At 43.4% G+C, this 16,537-nt stretch overlaps 1 protein-coding gene across 6 annotated transcripts in view; it reads right to left on the reverse strand.

Moving 5' to 3' along the window:
- RREB1 (ras responsive element binding protein 1) overlaps nucleotides 1-16,537 on the reverse strand; it is a 127,393-nt gene that overhangs the window by 82,271 nt on the left and 28,585 nt on the right. The gene's annotated exons all lie outside the window — the stretch shown is intronic.

The following is a 16,537-nucleotide window of genomic DNA, read 5'->3' on the forward strand; positions in this document are numbered from 1 at the left end:
GACCTATGATACTGAAAAATTCATACTTCTTTTGAGGAGTGATGTTTCCACATGAAGATTTTCTCAGTAATATATACATACACACTCACACAGCCACTTTCTTTTCATTCTAAAAATGAAATCACCTTGCTTTACAGTTTTAAGCCAGTACATTCTATGGCAATATATATAGATTTACATTAATCTTGCTGAGGTCACTTAGAATCTTCTACGACCAGAGGTGAACAAGACCGAAAGTGTTTTTAAAGAGCCGCAAAAGAAAAAAAAAAATCTGATATTGTTCTTTGATTAGGTTACAACTCTTTAAAGGAACAAACTGTATTTCTACCTGACTGACAGATCCCATCCTCCAAGCTTCATATAAAAATGATGTTCATTCAGAGCATAAGTGAAGGACAAAGAAAACCTCAACACCAGAACGCATACTTTCACTCAGATACTAAATCAGAGAAGCTATTTTCCACTTCCAGTTCAGACATTATTGTTTTGTAGTAAGTTTTATATGCCTTATGGAGCTCAACTGTTCAATACAAAGAGATAGAATAATCCAAGAAATCAGTAGCCATCTCACCTGTAGAGCAAACAAGCGTGTATTTGAATGAATTAAAACAAGAAACTAAAGGAAGAAAGCAAGCAAACCCACTAGTTAAATAATTTTTCACTGTAAGGTGAAAAAATTTTCTTAATCTAACCACCCATTTCACACATGGTAATGTGTAACTATCATTCTACCAAAAATTAGAAGACAGTCACCAACAGATTTTCCTTCCTCTAAACTTCAAATGGGGTTTCTGAAGCTAGAAGATTTCGCCATCCCTAGTTACTAATAACTGAACACAGAAACCGGCCTTTTCCTCATCTGTTAGGGTCTGGCATGCCACAGAGGCTATGGAAGTAGGCAATTTTATAAGCAGAAGTGGCAGCAGCAACATCTTCAGTGTATTTCACACTGAACTTGAAGCATTATTCAATACAGACTTGACATAAATAATATGAAAGCTCACAAGTTCAAAGGTTCCTCAGCAAATATACTACTTTAAAACTTCCTAAAATCTCTAAACATGGATAATTTCTGAAGTAATGAGGTCTTTAAAATAGCAGTAAGCAAGCTTCCCAAAGGGTGGGGTAATTGGGAGGGTTATCACACCTTTGGGGGAAGTCTCTATCTTGGCAGTGTTTCATCCCTTCATATACCCAGGGGACTGATTAGTTCATGATAAGCAATTAGGCACCCTAGGGAGGACGGTTAAATGTCTTACCAAAAGAAAAAGGCTGCACAAATGTAAGTCTTACTAGATTAAAGAAACACTGTCTGAAGAACAGCAAATTTGTGTTTGTTCCCTTCTACTGGAACTAGCAAATATTACATTTTGCCTACATATGGCACACACAGATCTCAGAAATCCCAAATTTGAGCACGTACTTGCTGCTAAATTGGTAACAAATGCTCTGAAGCATTTTCTTTCCCAAGACACCAGTGCTGTGATGCAGGAAAAAAGGAGGAGGGACAGAGGGGAGGAATACAGTAAATAATGATTAGATGACTTGAACTAGCAAACTCATTCATTTAAATTCTCTTCCTCATTGTTAAAAAAGTCCCTAACCAAGGATCAGCTGCAGAAAGCAGGACGTGGAAAGGCTATATATGGCTGAATGCTGGTTGCGTTTCAGAATGAAACCCCCAGTCAGCAGCAGCCCCACCATTATACACCCTGCTCCTAAAAAAAGTTCTGGGAAGCTCCTACCCTCTGTGAGGCTCGCAGTGAGGCACCTATGAGTATCACAGTCCTACCCATGTTAAACATTTATCTCCGGTGAAGCAGAGAAACGAATTCACCTTTCACCTGCCAACTGATGTAAAAGATCTGACACACACCAAAGCTGTCGATGGCGCTATTTCTGACTTACATCAGGCCTAATGTATTTCAAAGTACTTTGACGGCTTAAAATATGAAGGAATGCTTTTCAATAAGACGACCCCCTGTTCTTTTCTGTTCTTTTATCTTTTCTTAACAGTTTGCCATCCAATGATAGGAGGGAACCCCAGCTGCATAGCCTGAGCTTTTATCTTCTGCTGACCATGCAACAACACAAAGCTCAGTGCTGGATTTCCTGCTGCTTGCCTAAAGGGGCTGTTCAGCTTGTTTAAATATTACTTGCCTTGGGAGCCTTGGAGTTGTGCCCAAGCACTGTACTGTATCTTCCCAGCATCCATTTCAGCATGTACTTTAAAGGTCTTTAGGTTCGATGTACTATGCTCTCCCTCGCTACGGGAGGAGCCTGATGTGTCTAGAAAAAAAAAAACCCCGACTCCTCCCTCTCTCCCCATTCCCCCCATTAATCCCTGTGCCTCATTCCCTGTGCCTCATTCCGTTACACAGCTAACAGAGGTCTCTCTTCATCCCAAAAGCATGCAATTATATTTTGTCCAGTACACTGAACCAATTGCAACCAAGGAAAAAGACATTCTGGTATGAAGGGCTACAGCTAGGAAGAAATCAGATGCCATCAGATGTATCACATACAGCAAGCTATCAATGCTCAGTGAGCAAACAACCAAGAAAGTACAGTAGCAAAAGCGGGCTTTTAAGCCACATTGTGGTACAGCAGCCTCCTGCCATGCTAAATTTGGGAAGCCTCCACCATGGATTTTAGAAGAAAAGAATCCTCAAGCATGACCTTGTCCGAATTTGCAAACTTAACATCAAGGCAATTTCTCTCCTCATTCAGAGCAGTGATAAAAATAAACCACGGCTTTTACAAAACCAGAAAAACAAAAAACTATTCCAGCCTCTACAAATTCTTTCAGAAGCCTTCCTTTTCACAATTACCATGCCACCGAGAGGCTGAGTTCTGGCTACAAGGTCAGGAGGGAGATAACCTTGGCCAATAGAAATGATCTGCATCACCCCGAAGGCAGCGCCAGGCGGCCACCCATTAAGCAGCCCAGCAGGCCTCACTGCTAACCTGTTTGCAGCCGATAACAGCTGATACGGATGGAGAAGAAGGAGATAAAAATCCAGATTCACAATCTATTTGTGAAAGTTGTGAACACAGCAGTTCGAATAAGGAAAACTTTAGTGAATACTGACTGTGAGAACTGTCCTGTAAAAAGATATCTCTCATACTCCACAGCAGCTGGGATGCTGAAATACATGTACCCCCACAAGCTGACGTGGAATTGCAGTTGTGAGGAAACTCAAGGCTAGAAGTGAAAACCTGTTTTTAATCCATTCTGCTTTGCCTCAGCCTGCATTGTAGACTGATTTAACCTGATGTAAGCCACGGCTGTCATTCAGAAGGACAGACTGCCAGTCCTCGCTTCACCCTGCAGCTCCGGCCGCACATTCTCCCTCCGGTCTCATGCCAGTCCTAGCGTTTGAACAACCACACACTGCAGGATCACAGAACTGATCTGGTTTGGGATTTGCATTTGTTTGGGGATTTTTTTGTTTTTCACTTAAAAACATACATACATATAGTTTCATCAACAGCCTTCACACAGGAGAGCTGAGACATCGTCAAATTACACCCTCTATTTGAGTAAGAGATGAGAGACCTGAGCAAGAATGTTGTCGGTAACTCTACTCCTGTGGTGCTGCAGTACCAGGGAAAGATGAAAAGATGTAGTGGAACAAACCCACAGCCGGCTCCATCTTCAGACTCCCTCCTCCTGCTTCCCCTCACCAGCTTCTCTCCAGCTCAGAGCTCATTTACAAACCCTCTGCCCTAAAGAACACTCCTATCATTTAAAAGTCTACCTGACGTTCAGTTCTCCAATTAAACCCAGTGAAAATAAGTTCACAATAAAAAAAACTACCACAACTAAAATGTCTGCACTGCACCTCTCCCACAGCATCCCTGGAAGAGGTGAACAAGACAGTGAGTAGTCCCAGGCAATGAGTTAGTAATTTTATCCTTACCTATCCAATTTTTTCCTAGATCAAGGACTGAGTGTACATTTTGCACAGTGCTAAGCACAAAACAAACACAAGTCCAAAATATCCCCCTCCCTCCCTGCCTCCCTCAGTCTTTACAGGACAGAATTAAGCATCATTTTCAACTTTTTTGTTTGTTTGCAATCATTTGTAAATGACCCTTTCCCCATGCACAGACAAAATTTACCCCTCCCCCCAATAAAATTCATGCTTCATTAAGTCACATCAGTAACAATGCTGAAACAGTCTGTCACCATGTGCCACCACATGTACTGACCGCAGTCCCAGAGTCCCCGATAAGTAGGACAACCAGCTCACCTATAGTCCTCAGGTACTTTATAAACAATATTTACAAACCTTGGGCCCTTGGACTTAACATACAGCAAAGTGGGAATGGTACACATGCTCCCGCACGGGCAGCTGACTCCCTCCAGAGAGTGGTATTTATTGTAAAATGCATCACCTTAAGGGCACAGGATGGGACAGAAGTGGAGAAAAGAAACCAAAGCTGCAAAGGGAAAGGACACGTTGCCTGGCTGAATGTCCTCAGGCGCTGCTAGCTCACGTTGCTTGCACCATCTGATCGCTCAAAGCTAAACATGGAATGTAGGTAGCAAGTCATAATGCTGTGCAGGGCTGGAGACGTGACCCATCAGCTGTTTCTGCATTATAATTATTGCACTGGGGCACAGCAGGATCAAAAGTTTGCCTGGGCAGATTTCTGCGACGTTTTGGCTTGTTAAAAACGACAAGAAAGGCCACACGCCGCTTTCAGATTTGCGATTACAGTTGCTTTTCCACAGGCCTAGCATTCCCTGTTTAAAATCATCAATCCACAAGAAAAGTGGAAGGCCCAGAACTAATTTGCTTTATTCAGAACAGCATTAAGAAGTCAGATTTCACAGGGCTGTGATCTCTCTTTCCCCTGTCCACAAGACAGAAAAGAGTTTCACAGAAAGATGCAGTGAAGCAGCACTTCTGAACCACCATTCTCTGCATTTCTAAGCTGGTCTTGGTCATTTCCCCTTCAGGCCACTTCTGCTCCTAGGCTTTCTCCCACCTTCTTTTTATTTTTAGTTTCTGCTACTAATAAAAAAAAAAAAAATGAAAACCTTATTGCAATGCCATCATTTCCTTGTATTATCATATTCTCTAGTGAACTGATTAATTCTCAGAGCAAATCTGACCCCCAGCTCCCACTGGGCCTCGAGTGATGCAAACAGTTTCTTTCAGCTCTTCCTCCATTTTATTTTTGTCCTGACATGCACTGAGTAGAAGTAGAGGACAAAGTTTTGCAACCCTGGACTTAAAATGCAAGTATCTTCACTGGTATAGGTGGAAAGGAACACTTCACTTTTAGGCAATTTGATTGTTTCTGTAACATGCTCAGAATTAAGCAAAGCTCAATGAGTACAAGTCAGTAAGGAAATTATTTACACCAATATACATTCACCACGTCTTACTGTCCAGGCTTTGCCCTACACATAAAGCTTGTTACTAAGAGGACAGTTTCTCTGGCAGTGGCATGAATTTTAGTGCAACAGGTCAACAGAAACAACAACTAAAATTGTAGAAGGACACCTGCAGCAGCATGCAGCCACAGCATTTCTGTTACACGACACATAGCAGGCAGTGTAAATTTGGATAGCACAGCCCCTTGCCCACTGCTTGCCTTTATGAGACCACGAGCATTCACAGGCCAGAGGGATGCTTTCACGAGGTCATTTAGAGCTACATCAAGCTTCCTGTTTGACACCACGTAGAATCCCCCTGCCCTCCCACCCATTCCTCAACCAAACAAAATAAATATTTTAACACTTTTAGCATATTTCCAGACAAAGATGCACTCAAAGCAAAATTGTTGTGAGGGCTGAATATAAAATGTATATCCCCCAAACTCCAAAGATGCCATTTTTTGCAAGAGCAGAGAGGTACAGGGATGCCAGGTGGCTGATGGGAAGGCATGTGGAAGGGAAGAAGACATCAGTCAGCTACGAAAAAGCTCATAGGTCAGAAAAGCACACTTGAGGCTAACAGACCAAAACTTCTGTTAGCACAAGAAGAGCACCCATCTCTAAGAAAACCACTTCCTATCTTATTCTCCCATCCCCTCCCTGATAGCCTTCTCCCTATTGTACTTCAGAACAGCCAGGCAACTGATCTCTAACCATCCATCAGAAGAATTGGCTAATACAATGTCACTCGGCCCACCACATGAACGAAAACCACCAACGAATCCAGCTAGTGGTTAACTGCAAATTTTTATTTTACTGATGGTATTACATTGCCAAGGGTTCCCTTGCCTTTGCACATACACTGCCCTCTTAGAAACCCCCCTCTGCTCAAACTCAGATTTACAAATACATGTACAGCTATTCTACACATCTGCTTCCACCTGGTGGATTACCAGAGATGGAGACTGCAGCGTTTTTAAAACAAACGTGTAAACCCACCTCTAAAATTAGTTGCATGGTAATTCTGTGAGCAAGAGCAGAGGGGAAGAGTGGTTGGGCTCAGGGTGGAGGGGAAAGCTTGCAAGAAATGGAATACGAATCGCTAAACTGTTTAACCCATTTTGAAATTCAGTTTTTTCTCTCTTGGAAAACAAATAAAAAATGAATTTTTCTTTCATTTTGAGGAGTTTCTCAAAACAGAGGAGGATAGAGCTATTCAATATTGCTCTGGGGTACTTAACATGAATAAATTACTTCAATCAAGTGTCTTGCCAAAGAACTTACAATACTCTTTCCACAGCCTCCCCTTCCATAATTAAGCAAAGAAGCAGTTTTTAAATGCACGTTAAAATACATATTATACCTACATACTAATTGCTAGCCATAACTACGGAAACCAGGGGTTCTTTTAACACTTCTGCAAAGCAAATGAGAAATGTCAGGGAGTATCCTGAGATACTCACTGTTGTAAAACCTTTCAGGTCTGGTTTCTAAAAATTTCCCTCATGATACCTTCAAATGCAGTTTTGCAGTAACTTCCAGTTCCGTTTTCATATGCGTATTTTTAAAGATAGCAGCCACCTTCGTCCTGCATATACAGCATTGGGGGTATTTCATTCTCTGTGGTCGAAGTTCCCAGAAAAGTCAACTCTGGAGATCCTAGGTGTGGCACATTCCTTTTTGCTCTAGATACTTCTCCTGACTGGAAGCGAAGGTAAATATTACTCCAGCCTCAATCTGTTTCCCTCCTGCACCCACAGCAGCTTAGTAAAATACAGTCAGCAGGCTATTGCAAATTACACTTAAGGGCTCATTACAAATCAAGGCCTCAGTCTTGCTAATGAATTGATACTAATAGGCCCATTCTATGGAAGAGACCTATTAGCTTCAACAGAAGCTACAAAGCTTCCAGTGCAAGCTGTGGTCTGCAAGGGAGGGCTACACGGCCCCTGCATCAGGAAGTTTGTTTACATGACGTACGCAGGTATTTACAAACTTCTGGACCTTTGTTTTTATTTAGGAGACCAGTGGTGTTCCCCAAGGTGTGCAAATCTTGTCAGACAACTTTCAAGCTACCCTTACTCCACATGGAACAGAAGGGCCTACAAAGTAAAGCACATTCACGAGAATGTTTTCATCTTATACCAACAAACCCCTCAACCAGAGATTCGATACCTATACCTGTACATCACATTGCAAGAGAAACGGTCATGCATTCCCTACATGTTTTTTGCATGTGAAAGAGAAGACAAATATATAGGTACACAAGGTCACTAAATTGCTAACTCAGGATGTGGGACTAGGTTGCCAACTTCAGTATTCACAGAGCTGATCTGACTTACTCTGGTCTGGAGTAAGAGGGATGCAAGGATGCTTGTCTTTCCCTGAGTCACGCACAGTCCTTTTTACCATACATATTGCAACAGACATTAAGAAGACAACACACTGGAGAAACCATCATTGCCGATGATTATCAGCTATGATAATCAATAGCTAGCTTATTCAATCAATAGCTATAACTGCAATCTCCCACCTGCTTTGCCCTTCCCAAATCTCAATGCCCCTGCACTACAAGTGTTGCGGACTAGACAAACAGGTCAGACTTCCTCCCCTTTTTTAAGGATTCTTGGTTTGTTGTGAATTTTCTTCTCTCCAATAAGAAAATAGAGGACATGGAAAAGCATTCAAAACCTGAAGTTACTCTTCCCTTAGCTGCATTCTTAGAAATGGCTGAAGAACTTTTTTTTTATTACTTATTTTTCTTTCAACCAAAACAAATGAGGCTTGAAGCTAAACACCTGACATACAGTGTTTCAGCATAAACGGCTAAAGCTTGGTAGAGCTGCATGCAAGAGAAGACAGGGCCCGTAACAAAGCTGCCTGGTGATCTCCAACTGAAAATCCTCCTGGCAGCCCCTCTTCTTTCATGCAGAGGAACTTACTGACATTCTCTCTCCAATCCTGTCCCTGATGACTCTTTCAGTATACCTGGAAATTAGGAAGCTGACTAAGCTCCCTAAAAACTGGTCTGGTCAGTCCCAGTCACCCCCACTCCAAAACGGTGAAAGCGGATGGTTTGACACCTCAGCAGATGAAGTCTCAGACTACACTGGTGGAATCGCCAGCAAACATTAAAAGTATGTTTTTTTCCTTGAGTCCAGTTGCTGTCACAACCCCTCATTCCAAAAGTCAAGAGAGATTTTCAATGCATTTTTGGGGTTGCTTACTTTAAGCCCGTAGGATAAACTCCACTCGTGGTTATTCACGAGTCAGAAAATGTTTGCCTGGAAAAAGCAAGCAGAAAAAAACTGCAATTCTCTCACAATCACTCAAGTCCAAGAGCCACAGCCTTAGCACTGCCAGTTTCCCATCTCATTAAGTGTCTTGCAATACTTGTTTTTGTAATCGTTTTCCATGCTGTCTACACAAAAAGCTATCTCAGAAGCCAGAAGAACTACATTCCTTAAACATGGACCCTTTCCAGACTCACCCCAAACCTTTCTGTGCTTAAGGTTCTATACATACATGAACACACAGATCACTACAGGTCCAGCAGTTAATTCATTTTCAAGTTGCCCTAATTTTGAGGCTAAACACTTCCTAAACTCCTCTATCGCTGATGTTCCCCTAGCTCTTTTAGGGAAGCCAGGCTGCTTCCTGCTTCCTCTCCACTCATGGTTGCTAAGACTCCACGGCAGCCTACCGAGCTGCTCTCCCGTAAGCCACGTAAGTGTGCTACCGTGCATGCAGAGTGCGATTCACATTAACTACTACATACGCAGCATCTTTCTTTCCAAGAACTTCATAGTGCATAGTTGCTTGTTTTCCAGTTTTTTCCTTTTTAGTGCACAGACACCTCCTCCCCCTCTTTCCTCACCACCTCCACTCAGAAAGACTGAAGCTCAGTGATCCCATGGTAGATGGCAAGGCCTTTGAATCAGTGGCTGGTAGTTGGTCTTGAATCAGTTTGGGTAAGGTTCAGACAAGACACAGAGCACAAAACACTCTTCCAGAAACTTTAAGATCCAAATGCAAATTCTCCACCCATCACCTTGAATGTCAGACAATAAAAATGCTCATGAAAGAAGTCACCTGCTAGCTGTCTGGGGGTTTGATGACTGCCGACAAGTCCTTGGGAGGAAGGGACTGGGATCCGACCACTGTTGATGGTTTGACTCCGTTAGCCTCTCCACCAGATCTCACCCTACTGACCGGGCCCCATGTTCAGCTCACTTGAGTTCCTGTGTCTCTCAGATGTAACAAAGAAGTACGGGCTGAACACCACTAACAGCTGCTTGAACTCAACAGCATCTGTGTCCTCTCCTCGTCCTCCATCAATTGCACAGACATCCTGGGGCTCAACAACACCAACTCAGAGGTACAATGAAAAATAAACTGGTGGTCACTTCTGAAGGTAGGAGTGTACCTACAAATGTAGGCTCACAATGCAATGCTCATTTATTTTCTTTGTGTACTTTATATTCTCTATGTCCGAGTCAACACAAATCCCATTTTGGAAAGCTTTTTAAGACAAAAAAGCCCAGTCCTTCCGATTTTTGTGCAGGATGCAAATCCTCTAATACTCATTTTGTGTGCGTAGGGCCCTGAGAGCTGCCAGAAATAGTCAAAGGATGGGGGGAGAAGGAAGATTTCTGAGACAAATCCTACTTTTCAAAAGGTTTTAGAAATAACTGTATGATCAAACAGATGCATTGCATTGCTCAAATTAATATTTAAACTCAGAATGGAAACTAATTTTAAAAATCACTATGGCTTTAGGTTTTCTACTTCTAGTTATTTACAGTTTTGACAGCAAAGGATAAGTGGTCTCCTGCAGAATAAAATTACTTTTCAACTTCAAGATACAACTAACACAGGGATTGGTATCTTTGCATCTTTCCTATGCATTCATATCACAGACTCAATGGTACAAACATGAGGATGCATACCTGCAAGGTTCACAACCACACCTCTGTATTAAAAAGATTACTGAGCAACCTAACAAAAGGGTGTTTACTTTTAGTGCATGCAATTCTGTATCACTCAGCCCATTTGCAATCTGTAATACCAATATCATTTAACATTGAAGACAAAGGGACCCATGTTTTTCCACCAATCAGATGTAGTAAATCCACAGCAGTCAAAACAAAACCAGTCAAGAGACAGAAAAATAAGGCCTTTGGGATGCTACACTACTGTCTCCTGCGTGGTTAATTTTGATGAGCTTGCTGAAGCACAGCCTTTAGCCAAGTGCTTTTTCATACAAACTCATCCATAGCTCAGAGACGATTAATCATCATTTATTACTCACCTTCTGGCAACACCCACTTTAAGCTAGGCACCGTCCAGACACATGAAAAAAGACAGTCCCAGTCTGAAGACTTTGTGGTAAAAGGGAATCTTTTCTAAGACCCGATCCTGATGGACAGACAACCACAGACACTCATGATATTCCACACGGCTACTAGGATCTGCCAGAAAGCTGCTCACAGAATAACTTAAACACAAATGCAATTCTTTCAAAAAGGGACAAGATATGTATTAAATACACCAGCTATACCTACTTTTCAGTGCCTGTCAACTGCTACTGATGTTACAGTACAAGTAAGTCTCGTGAAAGGATTTTGCTGAAGAAATATGATGAATCTTCATAGGCTTATTAATCAAAGCACCTCACTTGGTTACAGTACATAGGAAAGTAGTTATTCTGTTCTTCTGCAGCATTAGTAACTTCTCAAACAAAGAAGCCTGATTGAGGCAGACAGTGAGGGGCTTATCAGCTTAGGAAATGGGAAGGATGGTCCAATTAACTGCCAAGCAGTCAGACATAATTCACTCTGACGAGGCCAATGAGAGACAAGTCAGAGAAATGCATGTCCTGTCTATTTATGTAACACCCAAACATTCCCCCCCCCCCCCCCCCCCCCCCCCCCGAAAAGTCTCTGCTTCTGGAAGCATTGCCTAAATAAGGAGCAAGTCACTAGAGGCAAATCCACCTGTATGGATCTGCATCTAACCCGCAACCTCTCTGATTAAGCAACCGTCTCAGTGGTACAGGAGACATTGCCAGTCACTAAACTGCTGGACCCAGGCGCTAACAGCCATCACCAAGCAGACAGCCAGAGAGCTCTGTGCAAGGTTATCTGGGGTCCATACTACTGCGCTGTCTTCTCACACGTCAAGGAACGAGACAAAAAGTAGAAGGCACAAAAAGGCAAAACCACCCCACCCCAGCCTAGGTAGGCAGGCTTCATCTCCTTTTCCTGAACCACTTCTGCTAGCAGAGAAAGAGTCAGAATGTTACTGAAGTCATTTCACAATGTTTTTAAAAAAAAAGGAAAAAGCTGAAGGCAAACCATACGTAACAGCTGATTAAGAAAGCTGTGAATCTAGCCACAGTGCTGCTCTTCATGTCCTCTGCCGTGCTCAGTACCCTGCTAGCACAGCGTAAACAAAAAGAGGTCATAGAGGAAGAGGAAGGGGAGAAATTCTACAAAAGATGCCAGAATGAAAAGAGAAAGTTCTCAGTGAATCATAGCTCTAGCTTGGGACCCATCACCTAGGAGGCAACAGACATTTAAAGTGGAGAAAGACAAAAAAAGAAAGAAAAAAAAAGTCCCCAAAACATTGATCCCTAAATACAAGCTTTGTCTGACACTTATGGGAAGCGTGGAACCTTTATTCTGCAATGAAAGTCCACATGTGGGACCCAGTCCATCCTCTGATAGGGCACCTTGCTTTGTATAATAACCTTTGTTTTTCAAAGTGCCAGACTTAAGACTGTCATGATCAGAAACAAGTGCTTTATGCACTATGAGCAGGAGTGTAAAAAAACCCAGTTGTGTGGAATATTTATGTTACATATGGGAACATCCTATTTGTCAGCCGGTTACCAGGAGCTAAGGAATCTGTACAGTACTAGCAAAGTCGCCTTGCAGCAGGGTGTTATAGCGAGCACAAACCGGACTATATATGGTATGTTTACTGAACGATTAGGCATAAACATGTTACAGAAGAAATGATGTCTTGTATTAGACACTGGGCTTGCTGCTGCAAGGCAAACTGTCTTGCTCAGAAAGCAGTTTGTCACATATTCCTCATATGCTTCTGGCTGCGGGTGCCAGTGAAACCTCTAGAAAACAGGAACAGGTTATGCTGCAAGTAATGATTAACTACGTGGAGGATCAGCCCTCCAAGCTCCACCCGCCAGCATTCCCTGTCTCCTTGCTGCTGTTCCTCCCCCGCTACTTTTCGGCTGGGACTGTTTGCAAGGCAACTCAGTGGAGGGCACGAAGGCGCTCACACAGGCACATGCTACACAAAGCGCTGCCTCTGCGACGGGATGACGGGCACGGACAAGTGCACCCTCTGTTTCTTAAGAAACAGCTGGCAGCAGGCGAGCAAGCACTGCAACCATCCGCCTGCCCCATGTTCAAACCCAGTCGGCACAGGACTATTTCATAACGGGGTGGGGAGGCAGGGGGGGGGAAATCCTGAAAGGGTAGAGGGAGGAGGGTATACTGAAGATGCCTTAAAGCACAGGAGAAGGTTCGTATCTGGCTTCAGCGTCCTGCCTAACCTGTTTTGTGGTATGTTCCAGTTAACTCTCCTTTTGGTCAAGGTGGTTGGGGGGATTTTTTTGGCAATCAGACCCAAGCTGCAGCCCCTTCTCTCCTCTGACTCCTTTCACGCTCCATTGCACTCCAGCACAAACATAGGCACACGGAAATGAGACGCCAGAAAACAAAACGCCAAGTCCATCACAGACTGAAACTGGATGCACAATTTCTTTACTGTAGGGAACTGGATCTTCTTTATCAACTCACTAGGACCACCAGCTCTCAAGTGCCAGACTTCCCACCTTCGTCGCTGCTTTTCTATGTTAGTAACTTCTACTGCTCCGAAAAAAAAAAAAAACCAAAAAAACAAAAAACAAAACTATACAAAGTGGTGAGGGGGTGGGAAAACAAAGCAAAAAACCCTCCAAAGCCACACACCCAGAAGACTACATGCCACGCAAATCTAACCAGAGTGCAGTGCGGGGGCAGCAGCAGTGATCATGGCATCAGGATGTACCATCATCACCACAGCAGATTTATGCCTTCATTGTGTACAGTATTTACAGGGTTAATGGATAGCCTGAAGATCAGAAATATACCTGCTAAGCAACAAAAGCATCAATTCAAAGCTGTGCTGGGTGGTTTTTGACAGGGGTTAAGCAGTTGGTAACCAGTGGCAAGAACTTAGTGGTGTTTCAGTAGCCATTTTAAGCAGCAGACATATTAATCATGGGAGTGCAGTAACAAAAGAACCAAGGGAAAAAACATGCTACAGAAATGAGGACCCCTAAAAGCTCAGCAACACACACATACCCCTCCGTGACGTGTAAAATAAACTTAGAGAAGCCAACAAAGAAGAAAGATTATTCCATGACCTCCAGAGCACAGCAAATCCCTCAGAGCAATGAGTGCTAGGCATCAGAAACTTCCTGGTTTCCAGGCCGTTGTTTCACATGTTTTCTGGGGAGTTTTCATGCTGTGGGAAAGATTTCTAAGTACACTGAGAGTAAGCCTGCAACATCCCCTTCCACTCCCACAGCAAGTATGCAGTCCATAAAAGATTAAAGTGTTGGAAACATATGCTTGAGCAAAGACTCCGTTTTTTTTTTTTTTAAATCATATCAACAGTTTAACACTTGACACATTTTATCAAACTATTTTGCCATCCTTTTTTTAAGGCAGCAAGGTCCGGGAGCAGGGAGGGACATGGAGAAAGCGAGTGGGAACACATGAAACGCATGCAGTCTGTAACTTGAACACCGTTTTACAGATGTATTTACTATACTGTTTTTCTTTGGGGGCTTTTCAGGCCAGAGTGGCCTTTGTCTCTGCACACTATACGCTAGCCAGCTGATGAGCACAAATGAGCAATCACAGAGAAAGCAGCTCTGGCTCCTTCTCTGAATCTGCTGGGATGCCGAGGCAAGATGTGTCTGAAAAACTTCTGTCTGGTTACAAACGTGATCAATCCCTTTGGTCACACGAGTGCCTGAAGTCTGGTACAATTAATAAATGTGCTGAAGTCACATGAAAAGAGGACAAGCTTCCCCCTTCCACCTTCATCCTGCGGGTAACATTATGTGGGTAGTGAATATATGGAGGAACATGGTGAGGTGGGGGGGGGGGGGGGGGCGCGGGTTGGAAACCTCCACAGAAAGGCTGTGAAGCTGTACTTTTTTTTTTAATTATTTATTTTTGGTGAATGGATTATTATGTTTCAGGCAAGCCTGCCTGATGCTCAGACTCGTTCAGGTACCCAAAGGAGGGTGAAGTGGGGAATCCTCATCTTCTGCACTCAGTACTGCATTCTTTAAAGAGGGAAAATTAGAGGTGTTTCCAGTTTTCCCCATTTCTTAAACACAATAATGATGGAGCATAGAAAGCATTTTTACTGAAGCACAAGTGGGCAATTTCTAAGCTGGGGTTGCTTTGTTCTTATTTGCTGGAGCGGGACTCAACAGGTATGAGAGAAGAGAGATGGGGAAAAGAGCCCACTGTGCTTCCAAGGAGAAACTCCTGGCATTAAGACAAACAAGATAGGCAGCGTGGACTAAAAGCCTAAGCTGTGATTCAGCTGCTGGGACCAGAGCCTCATGCAACCTCCCTGTTTTACAGCCTGTGCTCGCCTGAGAATGGGGACGGCGTTATCCAAAAGTTGCTTTTCAGGGCCGAGGGGGAAATGACAGAGAAACAGCATGCAAACAGCGCGGTACCCACTAACCCCCAACCGCGCCTCCGCCCCCTCCCTATGCACCTCCCAGTCTGCCAGAAGGCCGGTATTGCATTATTTTAAGTGTAAACCAAGAGTTTCAGATGTTTGCGCCCTGTAGAAACGTGTGCAGGGAAATATTAAAAACTGCATCTTAAACTAGGACAAGAGCCATGCTCAATGGCCACACAGCCCCTTCAGCCTCCCCTGACACACCCTGACCCTTCACAGCAGCCTGGAGCCACGCACACCATTTTGGCCAAAACCTGTGAATTGTGCTGACCTTAGAAGGGGGTTAAGTGGGGCAGGCGGTGAGAATGAGCACCAGGTTTGACATCAGATGACATTTCCTAGACATACTTAAAAATGTGAAGCACAGCGCATCTTCAAGTGGTTACATCTATACAGTCTCCAGCCCTGTGCCACTTAACAAGAAGGGGGGGGGGGGGGGGGGGGGGGGATATGCAGTGGGTTGATGACATACAATAAAACATAAAAGAGCGCGTACACTTTCAAAGTGCTACATGTATTTTCAGTTAACTTATAACTGAGTATGTCCCCAATAAAACAACTACATTTGTAATGCTATACTATGCATCCATTTTATAAACTATTTTAAAATGTGCTTTTTCCTCAGCCCGCCCACACAAAATAATGAAGAAACGGCACTCATCAGGAACTCCCTAAGAAAAAGAAACCTTAAAATAGCACGGTACGCTCACTGAGTAACATGTATTTCTGCAAAACTGCTGTTCTTTATATATTTTGCATCTGAAAACTGCAAGTCTCACGTGCACACACAAAAGACAGACAGACTGCTGCTGTGGACAAAATGGTGCCATTTAATACAAAAATCTGGTTTATGCATAGCCTGGCTGTAGTGCATGCTGGTCCCAAGCAGAGTGGGATGCAGCCAGTTATATCGAACAGTTGTGCCCTCAGCAACAAATGGTGCATTCATAAAACTGGAAAACCCTCTGTCTAGGGGCTCGCTGCTCTGCAAAGGAAACAATCGCTTGCTGACATTTTCTGAGGGAGGGTATGGCCAAAGAGGTTGAGGGGGAGAAGTATGATCTTCAGGAAAGTTACGTACAGAAGAAATACCAAAATATAAGAGAAACCCCCCCCAGATCTGCCACTGAGTTACCTCTGCACTCTCCCTGCATTAGCTAGCCTCTAACAAAAGAGCAAGGCCACCTGAAAGAGACATGTGCTTGGAAAACACTTGGCCAGTCAAGAGTATAGAAGAAAAAGAAGAAGGAGGAAAGAAAAAAGCTTTCTTGTAGAACGCTGGCCCATGAAGAAGCGACAAACATCACGCAGGCTGCAGTACACAAAGCTGCATCTGACAGGCAGTTTCTCACAAGTTTCCTACCC

The sequence above is a fragment of the Strix uralensis genome, chromosome 1 (genome assembly GCF_047716275.1).
Source record: "Strix uralensis isolate ZFMK-TIS-50842 chromosome 1, bStrUra1, whole genome shotgun sequence".
Taxonomy (NCBI): Eukaryota; Metazoa; Chordata; class Aves; order Strigiformes; family Strigidae; genus Strix; species Strix uralensis.